Source organism: Hylobates moloch, unplaced genomic scaffold (genome assembly GCF_009828535.3).
Source record: "Hylobates moloch isolate HMO894 unplaced genomic scaffold, HMol_V3 SCAFFOLD_2, whole genome shotgun sequence".
Classification (NCBI taxonomy): Eukaryota; Metazoa; Chordata; class Mammalia; order Primates; family Hylobatidae; genus Hylobates; species Hylobates moloch.
The window spans coordinates 27,402,436-27,413,605 of NW_026652277.1; positions in this window are offsets into that span (position 1 = coordinate 27,402,436).

Sequence of the window (11,170 nt, forward strand, 5' to 3'; positions counted from 1 at the left end):
CACTTTACTTACTACATTAAGTAAAGTTTAGAGAGAAGTTAAGTGGATTCCTGGAAATCACAGGCCTTCTGCATCTTGTCAGCATTCTAATACTGCATTTGAAAGCACTTTGAGGGGTGTCTCTCTGCTCTGTTCCAAAAGCCCATGTAATATCTTTGAAATATAAGAATATATTTGTTTTAAGGATCTCCAAAAAAGGAGACTTAACATATCTAACTTAAATATCAGGTTTTTAAAATTTAGCTTATTTTTAACATATATGTACCTGATCATTGTATTCAGAGAGCTTCTCATAAATCTTAAGGTATAAAAAGTAATTCATTTCTTTCCAAAATAAAAATAAATTTTATAATAAATTAACTTTTTGCATAATTCTTGCCTCCTAAAATTCTACTAATCATTGAAATTTTTACTTAAAGTCCTTTCTAAATTATTTTATTATGTTGTTTGCTATGGAGCCTCCAAATGAATATAGTAAACATTTGCCTAATGTCAAAACAAAAACCAGTACCTCTTTCTTTATGCATTCTATATACCTTTTAATGCAGCCTAGAATATTTTGTGTTTTCTGAAACAATGATTAGTGTTACCAGTTATGGGTTGCTTTTTTATTCCCCAAAGTGAATAAATGATACCAAGAAAGTAAGATTATCTGGGTAACATCTTAGTCGTAGCAGTATGTAAGGCATTTTGAGAGTTCTCATACAAAATTCCTCTAATGCCCCAGGGGAAAAAGTTTAACTGACAAAGGATGGTCATCACATGTTTACTGCTCCTTTTTTGTAGAAGATGAGAAAAAAATAAACATGAAATACTTAACAATAAAAATAGACTCAGGGCTCAAAGGCTAAAAATCTTGTTCCAGAGTGACTTCTTGTATGGGTTTTTGTGTAATTATTGACATTAACTTCTGTGTCCAGAATTTATTCCTTCTGGTGGGTTCTTGGTCTTGCTGACTTCAAGAATGAAGCTGCGGACCCTCAAGGTGAGTGTTACAGTTCTTAAAGATGGTGTGTCCGGAGTTTGTTACTTCAGATGTTCAGCTGTGTCTGGAGTTTATTCCTTCCGGTGAGTTCATGGTCTCGCTGATTTCAGGAGTGAAGCCACAGACCTTCGCAGAGAGTGTTACAGCTCTTAAAGGTGGCGTGCCCAGAGTGGTTTGTTCCTCCCGGTGGGTTCATGGTCTCGCTGACTTCAGGAGTGAAGTCGCAGACCTTTGCAGTGACTGTTACAGCTCATAATGGTAGTGTGGATCCAAAGAGTGAGCAGCATCAACATTTATTGTGAAGAGCAAAAAAAGAAAGCTTCCACAGCCTGGAAGGGCACCCACGGGTTGCCGCGGCTGGCTCGGGTGGCCAGCTTTTATTCCCTTATTTGGCCCCACCCACGTCCTACTGATTGGTCCATTTTACAGAGCGCTAATTAGTCCATTTTTACAGAGTGCTGACTGGCGCGTTTACAAATCTTTAGCTAGACACAGAGCGCTGATTGGTGCATTTTTACAGAGTGCTGATTGGTGCATTTACAAACTTTTAGACACAGAGCACTGATTGGTATGTTTACAATCCTTTAGCTAGACAGAGAAGTTCTCCAAGTCTCCACTGACCCAGAAGCCCAGCAGCTTCACCTCTCACTTCCATGTTTGAAATTTGACCTCCTGAACTTGAAAGTAGCAGTAACATATTTTGATTTTCTGATTACAAATACCATGATTTGACCACAGTCATAGAAGACCTAAATAATGTGAAGAGAGTGGTAGAACAAATAAGAATAATATATAGTGAAAATGAGAAAAAATGTAATCCACCTGGATGTAATATAAATTAGTTCAGTTGATAAACTCTCATGAAAAATAGTTTAAAGGTCACCTGTTGCACTTAAAACCCCACTTAGTCGAAACTACTATGTTTTAGGGGATATTTTTCTCAAAGAAAAGTTAATTTTTTTCCTTTTCCTTCTGTAACATCTTGTCATTCCTCTGACTTCTCATTTTCTTTAGTTTTTTAAGAAAATGTTTAAAACTCTTAATTTATTAAGGTATTAGAACTCTTGGTAGGCTCTCAAACCATAATTTCATTTTTACCAATACCTACTCCAGCTTGTATCCTGCCCCACAAAACAAAGTACTATTAATGTAATTTACATTGTCTGTTAATTTGTCTTTAGAATATACTTAACCATTTACAGATAGATTTTATTTAATACAGAAATCTGCAGAAAGTACAACAGCTATAGACTGTAGGTTGCTTTTCTGAATCTGAAGGAGGATTTAGAATATAGAACTTTTTGAACTGGAAAGAATCTTGCTTATTGGAAGAGGAATGTAGAATCTACAGAGGTTAATTTTTTAAAGCCACATGACTAGCAAGTGATGGGGACTGGCTTGAAACTAGATCTTAATCCAAACTCGTTTTATTTTTGCTTTTGCTTTTTGCCATGCTTTTTTGTGTACTTTGCCTCCTTTAATGTAGACACATAATTATTTGCCCCTTCATACTGTATGTGGTTAAAAATTATTGTGTTGTCCTAAGGAAAAGAAGATATACATCATTTACCATTCTTTGCTGTAAATTTCTTTCCGACTGACAGCTGTTTAAAACTGATAGTTTTAATACAAAATAATATTCTTCATACAGAGATCTTTTTTTGTAATAAGAAGTTGGTAGACTCTCAAACCATAATTTGATTTTTACCACTGCCCAACCTGATAATATTGCTTGTAAATGTGACTATGAATTAAAGATCAAATGGAAATTCAGGAATACTGTGTGACTTAACATTTTAAATTTTAAAATATTACTTGTGATTGACTCACAGCAACTTTTTTGGGCAAAATTATGTTTAATTATTATGTATGAGTCCAACAGTAAGCTCTTTTTGCTCATCCTTGGAATGTTTCCAATCTGTGGCTCCTAGTATCCTATGCTGGGAACAGGGAAGAGATGAATGCAAATCTGTGGCTGTCTTTCCCTTAACACTTATGTTGGACAATAAAAGTGTGTGTCAATCTAAGTTTTTCAGTGTTGAATGTTAATGATGTGTTAGTACTTTGAGCAAATGGGAGGAACATAAACCAACCATTCTATTAAAAACACTGTCTTTATATTAGCATCTGTTTGTGTAGATATTTTCCCATGGTATAAAACAAAAAGTGCAACAAATTAGGTTTGCCACTCCTTAGTGCTTCTTTCTAATGTGCATTGAAAGAATGATTTAAAACAGAGACAGAATTCCAAAGATAACAGGTGGTGTGGGAGCTGGAATTGATGTTGGCCAAATATTCTGTGGCACAGATTAGATTCATCCTCTCTAACCGATTGTCCATCCCATGAAAGCTTTTTGCAATTTATTACAAGGAATATATTTTGTGAGGAGTGTTAAGAGTTGGTCTCAGGGTTGGATACTTGGGGTGACTGAGACAAAGAATTATTTAGTGAAACCTGCATGCATACTAAAAGGTATCTGGTTTTAAAATGCAGTTTCAAGTTAGATTTCTTATTTTTTGGAGAAATAAAGCACTTTTTACATGCAGATGCTATTTGGCTTCTGACCCTTTTTTCTCCCCTAAAAAGGATCATCTAACTGGCCAATATTACACTTGATGGTTTATGGGGGTGCACAAATATATATGGCTTAAGGTGGTGCTTCTTGGAGAAAAAAGGGAGAAACAGTAAATATTTGTTTATTTTCTCCATAAACAGAAGTTTGGCTATTGCTTTATATAGAATGCAAACCTTTGAGGCAGGATCAGTGTAAAAATTCTGTTCCCAAGAAAATAATTCACAAAAACAATTATCTTTCTGTAATTTGTGAAAATAGGAGTACAACACTTTACATCTGAGGAAACAGGTAGTGGGTGCCCCTTTGCTCTTTGTTATCACAGAGAATATGGTCACTAAAGCCAAAGTTGTCATCACATCATAAAAAGGAGTTGGTAATTTATTCACTACAACTGATAACTAATAGATTATTTGGCAGCCTGAATTGTATGCACTTTGGGATTAATTTTGGAATCATTTCAGATTATAAAGATATTTTTCCCTACTGTTCTCATTAGTTTTCTAAACTAATATGCTATATTTTTAAGTTTTAAAATTTAAATTTTTAGTGTGTGTTTAGTATTTAGTAAGAAGAATATTACATGAAGAAATTGACGGTAGAAAGAATGTTAGTTGAGGGACCTTGGATTGGCAAGAAGTCACATTGAAAGGCTCACGTAATTATGTTGGATGTATAGTTGCTGCAGCTTCTCAAATGTTGGAGTGTTAAGAGAAAAGGAGCCACATGTTTGCATTTGCCTCTTTCCCTGTTCCTAGCATAGGATACTGGAAGTCATCAACTGGAAACATGCTAAGGATGGACAAAAATAGCTTATTATGTGACTCAAATAAAATGAAACAGTTGTAAAAATAATTTTTCCCAAAAAGTCAAATATATGATTACATCAGTTTAATAGAAGAAAGGTTGATGTTTTGAATTTTGTTATATTATTAATCTGTTTCTGAGTAAAAATCCATAAAACCTAGTGGCTTAAGACAACAAACACTATTATCTCACAATTTCTGTGGGTCAAGGAATCCAGGAAGGGCCTAACGGAGTTTCTTATTTCCAGGGTCATCTCGAGTCTTGACTGGGGAAGGATTTGCTTCCAAGCTTACATTGGTGGATAGGAAGATTTGGCTTCTTGCTCATCCCCTTTCTATATGTGCCTCTTTAACATAGCAGCTTGCTTCATCAAAGTGTGCAAGCCAACAATGAAATAGAGTCTCCCAGCAAGACAGCAGTCACCATCTTTTGTAACCACTCTTGGAAGTGACATCTGTCGACTTTACTGTATCCTATTGTGTAGAAGCAAGCCATGAGATTCAGCCTACACTTGAGAGAAGGAATTAAACAAAGTAGTGAAGATCAGGAGGAGAGGATCATTGGGCACCATTTTAAAGTCCCCCTACTATAACTACTAATCATAAGCAATAGAAATTCAACATAGGCCAGCAAATGGTTATATGTGAGAAGAGATCTACACTGCCATGTTCCAAGGGAAAATGTGCCCTGGTGGAGGATTTGCGAGGTTCACCAGACTTGGAAATTGATGCACATTATGGGAAGGTCTTTCCTAGGAATAGTCTTAACAGTGAGATGCATCTAGTCAAAGAAAATATGATATATTCAACACATAGGCCAACAATAAGTGGTTATGTCCATCTAAAGCATTTTATGCTTTGGAATTTTTGCAAGTGTCCAGTGAGTCATGAAAAATATAGAAGATAACAGAGGAATTAATGATTTAAAGGAAGATAGAACAAGCTAGTACATTTCACTACTTTAAAAAAAAAAAAAAAACTGGCAGGGCACCGTGACTCATGCCTGTAATCCCAACACATTTGGAAGCCGAGGCAGGAGGATTGCTTGGGCCCAGGAGTTTAAGACCATCCTAGGCAATGTGGTACAACCCTGTCTCTACAAAAAAGTACAAAAATTAGCTGGGAGTGGTGGCATGTACCTGTAGTCCCAGCTAATTGAGAGGCTAAGGTGGGAGAATCACCTGAGCCCAGGAAATCAAGGCTGCAGTGAACCATGATCACACTACTGCACTCCAGCCTGAGTGATGGGTGTGAGACCTGTTTCAAAAAAAAAAAAAAAAAATGAACACATTGTTTTAAAAATTAACATATAATGTCAAGGAACATAGCACTGCAACCCCTGAAAAAGTTTGGACTACTCACACTTGACTCTAGCTTTCCAGCTGTAGGGGGATGGCAGTGCCAGGGCTGTTTGTGTGGGTGTACGAGCTGATTGGGGAGGGATTTGTAGGGTATGAGATATCAGAAATATTATGTAACAAAAATGTTTGAGAAGCAATAAGACAGTATCGCATGATTGTTAAAAGCTTTGGCTTAGGCCGGGCACTGTGGCTTAACACCTGTAATCCCGGCACTTTTGGAGGCTGAGGCGGGCAGATCACCTGAGGTCAGGAGTTTGAGACCAGCCTGGCGAAATGGTGAAAGTCTGTCTCTACTAAAAATACAAAATAAAAAATAGCCGAGTGTGGTGGCACACGCCTGTAGTCCCAGCTACTCGGGAAGCTGAGGCAGAAGATCACCTGAACCCAGGAGGCGGAGGTTGCAGTGAGCCAAGACCAAGCCACTGCACTCCAGTCTGGGCAACGGAGTGAGACTTGGTCTCAAAAAACAAAACAAAACAAAACAAAACAAAAGCTTTGGCTCAGAGTTTGAACACTTAAATTTACTTCTAAGTCCCCATTACTTTGTAGTTGTATGATCTTAAGCAAGCTAACTTTTTAAATTTCTTAATCTGTAAAAATGGCTTTACCAATAGAATCTATCTTGGGGTTTGTTTGAGAATTAAAGGAGATAATACATATACCATTTAGTGGTATACAGTAAATATTCACTAAATATTAATCAATACTATTTTACAAATTGATGATTGCACTCAGAAGAGAAAGAGATGAGGCAGGATGATTCAACGTTTGGGCCAAGGATGGTAAGAGAATGATAATACTATTCATTCACAAATACTAAAGGTGGCCTATAGTTTGGGTGGGAAATTATGAGATCAGTTTCAGGCTTGTTAAATTGGAGATGGCAGCATGTGACAATATCTAGCAAATTCTTTATGTGCTCAGATGGGAGGTTAAGTCTGGAGGTGACATTAGGGACACCATGTTCTTATGACCACCTAGCCATGGTTGATTGATCCAAGGTGATCGCCTAACCTTTTCCCTTGACTGTACCCCCTGCTGAAATTGATTTATTCGAGACCTAAGCCTAAACTGAGCCAATCAATAGCCTTACTTAGAAATCTGCAATTGAGACCAAGACATTACAACCCAGTCTTCCTGCTCTCTGGAACAAAAAGAGATATAAATTCAAAATGGTCTGCACACAGGAAAATGAAACAGTCACACAGAAAAAGAAAACAAAATTGGTAGAAAACTCACATGTTTGAGTCTCTGATCCCAAGTATTCCTTATTTAGGCAGCTTCATTCTTGCCTAAGATCCTTAAATATGTTTGTAAAATTTATGCTAGTTCAAGTTAGGTTTCTATTACTTGCAACTCCCAACTAATACCAAGAAACCACATGCAGGTGATAACTGCAGGCACTTGGCATGAATAAACTACCTGAGGGAACAGGAAAGGAATGAGAGCAAAACTAACTTGGCATTGTGAGTGTCAGAGAAGTCAGGATAGGAATGGAAGGTTAGAGGGACAATTGTATCAAATACTAGTCTCTTTCTCTCTCTCCTCTCCTCTCTCTCCTGGAGCTGGGACACCCTTCGTCTCCTTCTTCTGGACGTCAGAACTTCGGCCCCTCCAGCCTTTGGACTCTAAGGCCTAGTGGTCAAGGAAGATGAGGTCAGAGGAAAGCCTGCTGAATTGAGTTTTGAGAGCTCACTAGTAGCTTTAAAAATGTCTACCATTCTCAACAGATGAAGTGTAATGAAATTTCAAAGTTAAAACTTTTTTGGATCTTGGCAAACAATGTTCCATCTTTTATAAGTCTCTTTTACTCAGAACACATGTTTAGTATGCTCATATTTAATTTATACCTGTCTGTTAAACAGGTTGACTGCATTATGTCTGTGGTGGTGGTGATGGTTCAAAACAGTCTGACCTTTTAAAGACAAGGTTACTGATTCCAGCTTAGTCATTCCCTTAGTCTTGAGGTTAGGAACCAGCTTAGAAACAGCTGAGAGTGACATCATTGTGGCTATTTGAACACGCAGAGAAAGAAGGGTACGTCAAGCTGCTTCAGGAAGACTAGAATAGAGACCTTCGCAGAAGAGAGAGGCCCCATATCAGAAGCAAGTGTGACCCAGAAGGATGGAGCTCATCAGAGACAGTCTCCTTTGAGAATCAAGAAAGATTCAGAACAGGTGAATTGAGTAAATTGTGGCTTTTGGAAACTGAGTAACACAGTAGCAAATCGCATAGCGTTTTAAACACTGCAACCTGACTTAAGAGAGAATCCCCCTGTAAAGGTAAGGCCGAGGGATGGTCAGTATAAACACCTTAGGAAATGTAGGTTACCTCTCATCTACCCCCGGTCTCTTTGCTTTTCTTGTTACTGTGTTGTTCCATGTATTTGTGTTTGATAGGAAAATGAACTGATATGTGTAAAAAGTGTGTGTATATGTATTTGAAGGATAGACGGGAGGTTGTTGGTTGCCCAGATTTACATTTCTCCAGGCTTAAATCACTGTGCCTTTTACAGTAGCCAAAAGAGGCACACAGTTCTAGAAGCACTGACTGAGCATCCAGAGGAGAAAAAGATGTTCACTAATAGTACCAGAAAGACCTCAAGTCCCTCTGAGTCTCAGCTGCGGTCAAAGGAGGAAAATACCATCCTAGATTTTTCTGTAACATATTTGGGACCTATTTGGAGAGAAGATAGAGGCATACAACTTTGAGTGCTTATAGAAAACACTAGTTTCAATTTGTACTGCATGTCACCTACTGACCCGTATTGCCCTCAGTATGAAATGTGTTGTTTTAGTGATCCCTAGCTGATTTTTTGTTGTCGTTGCTTTTGAACCCCAAGTTAAGTATGATGAAAACCTTCCAAATCTGCCTAGATTACTGCCAAGGAAGAGACGGGTGCATACTGATCCCCTGCCAGACAAATGAAAAACTGGCAACATCCTGGGATGAGCTCTCCTGCTGCCAGTTTAGTTTTTGCTTACATGTGGCCAATGGTTGTCAACACTCATGGTGAGGGGGTATAAGCATGAGCTTGTCACCTCAAAGGCTAGGTTACCAGATTTAGCATTGTTTAAAGAAGTAACTGGAAACACTAAAAGTTTAACATCTGACATGGTTGAATGTGGCTACTCAAACAATAATTTAAAAGAATTAGCAGTCCAAAAAAGTGATTCCTGACAAATTATATGAAGGAAAGCTAACTAAAAGTACCATCTGTTATGATTAAAACTAGGTAAAATGTATACATGTCTACAAACAGAACACACAATAATATAGGAAAACTAAAGAAGGTGATTTCTTGGAGTGGTGGACATCTGGATGATTTTTACTAATTCTTGTTGAAGTTATAATGTTATGGGTATAACAAATTTAAAGTAACCAAAATTGGTGGATTTATAGCAAGTGATGGTTTTTTGCTTGAACTACAATAAAAACACCTTAACCTAAACCATTCTCATAATCATTTAATCAGAGTGGCCCAAGTCCAGATTCTTATAAGCTAAGCAGTTATGTAGGATGACAGAGTGGTGAGGCCCCACATCCCAGGACAAAAACCAAAACAGCTCAGAAATGGTAATAGGATTGCTTAAGTGGGGTTTTTTCTCCATAAAGTAAGGCTAATAGCTAAACTCCAGAGCTGAGCCGTTGAAGAGTTACATGAGTAACTGTAGCCTCGTGGCTAGTTAGAAAGAGAAAAAAATATATGTCAATTTCATCTGGGAAACCATCCATAAAGATAAACAATAGGAATGGTCTAGTGATGACAAATTGTGCATAGCAAATTGACGAGAAAAAAATCAAATTTTTCCTTGGGAGCAGATGAGTCTAACGTATTGGAAATATACATGTTCTGCAAAAGCAATTAGAACTGGAGTCCTTGAAAGGAGGCCAACTCAGCTGGAAAGCAGGAAGTTTCACTTCCCTAGACTTAATGATGTAGATGAAAATGTGGATACTCTATGTCTGTCTGTTTACAATGAGCAGTTGTTTTGAGTATTAAACTCTAAGAAGACATGGCAATAACTTCTGTAAATCATAAATCCTCTAGCTTAGATTTAGACAGCTTTAACAGACAGCAAGGTATATTAAAATTTTTGGATCTAAATCTAGTGGCGAAATGCGCAAACTTTGGAGTCATGTAGATTTGGGTTTGAATTCCACTTTTTCCTATCTGCATGATCTCAGGTAACTTGCTTAAACTCTCTGAGTATGTTTCCTCATCTATAAAACAAAGATAAGGATAGTCTCTTAGAGACCATTGGGTTGTATTGAATGTATTCAGTAGATGACCTTATCTACTCAAGGTAATTTAAGAAGAAAGGAGAAATAATTGTAAAGACACAGGGTGGCTTATGAACCCCCAAGGACATGAAATGTGGTAGGCCTCAGAAACAAGTCAATCTAGGAATTGAAACATAGGCATCAGTGAGTACTGAGTGAGTTTGTCTTAGAGCCAAATGGTCTTTTGTCTCTACATCATTTTTTATTCTCTCTAAAGACTTACAAATGGATCAAATACAGCCTATTACAGCATTTATTGGTTTTAATATTTTATATATCCAGCTGCAAATTCCTACAAGTATGAATTTGATTAGCACAGTTTACTTGATATCAGGTGTCGACCTCTGGTCTAGTCAACTGTGACCTGGTGGATCAGGGTCTTGTGGTATGAAGGTCTACCCCTTCCTGGAAGGTGATGATAAGGTGGGAATAAAGAAAAAGTGATACGCATCTCTATAATTGAAACTTGACTTGCTAGGAACAATATGAGGATCAAATGAGATAATGTATGTGAAGCATCTAGAATAGTGTCTACCTGATACATAGCTCTAAAATAGTCTGTGAAATAACGGGGCTGATGGACAAAGGCCATAAAATCTCATTGGCTTAATCTTTGAAACCATATTTTGCTGCACCTGTCATCACAGAAGGAAGCTCATAGAAACATTAGTCATGTCATACCTATGAAAAATTATTTTCTTGTCCAAAGTTGTCACTCTGAGAAGGAGGCGTTCCAGCAGCTGATGTTGTGATCAGGTTCTCCAACCTGGAGAATGCTTGCATCTCCATCAGAGGCAAAACAGGGCACAAATGAAAGCTCCTTGCTTTAACATTGAAATTTTATTTACTCTTTTTTTATTTTTTTTTTTGAGATAGAGTCTTTCACTGTTGCCCAGGCTGGAGTGCAATGGCATGATCTTGGCTCACTGCAACCTCCACCTCCCGGGTTCAAGCAATCCTCCTGCCTCAGACTCCCGAGTAGCTGGGATTGCAAGTGTGTGCCACCACGCCCGGCTAATTTTTGTATTTTCAGTTGAGACTGGGTTTCACCATGTTGGCCAGGCTGATCCTGAACTCCTGACCTCAAATGATCCACTCTCCTCAGCCTTCCAAACTGCTGGGATTACAGGCGTGAGCCAACACGCCCAGCCTGAAATATTA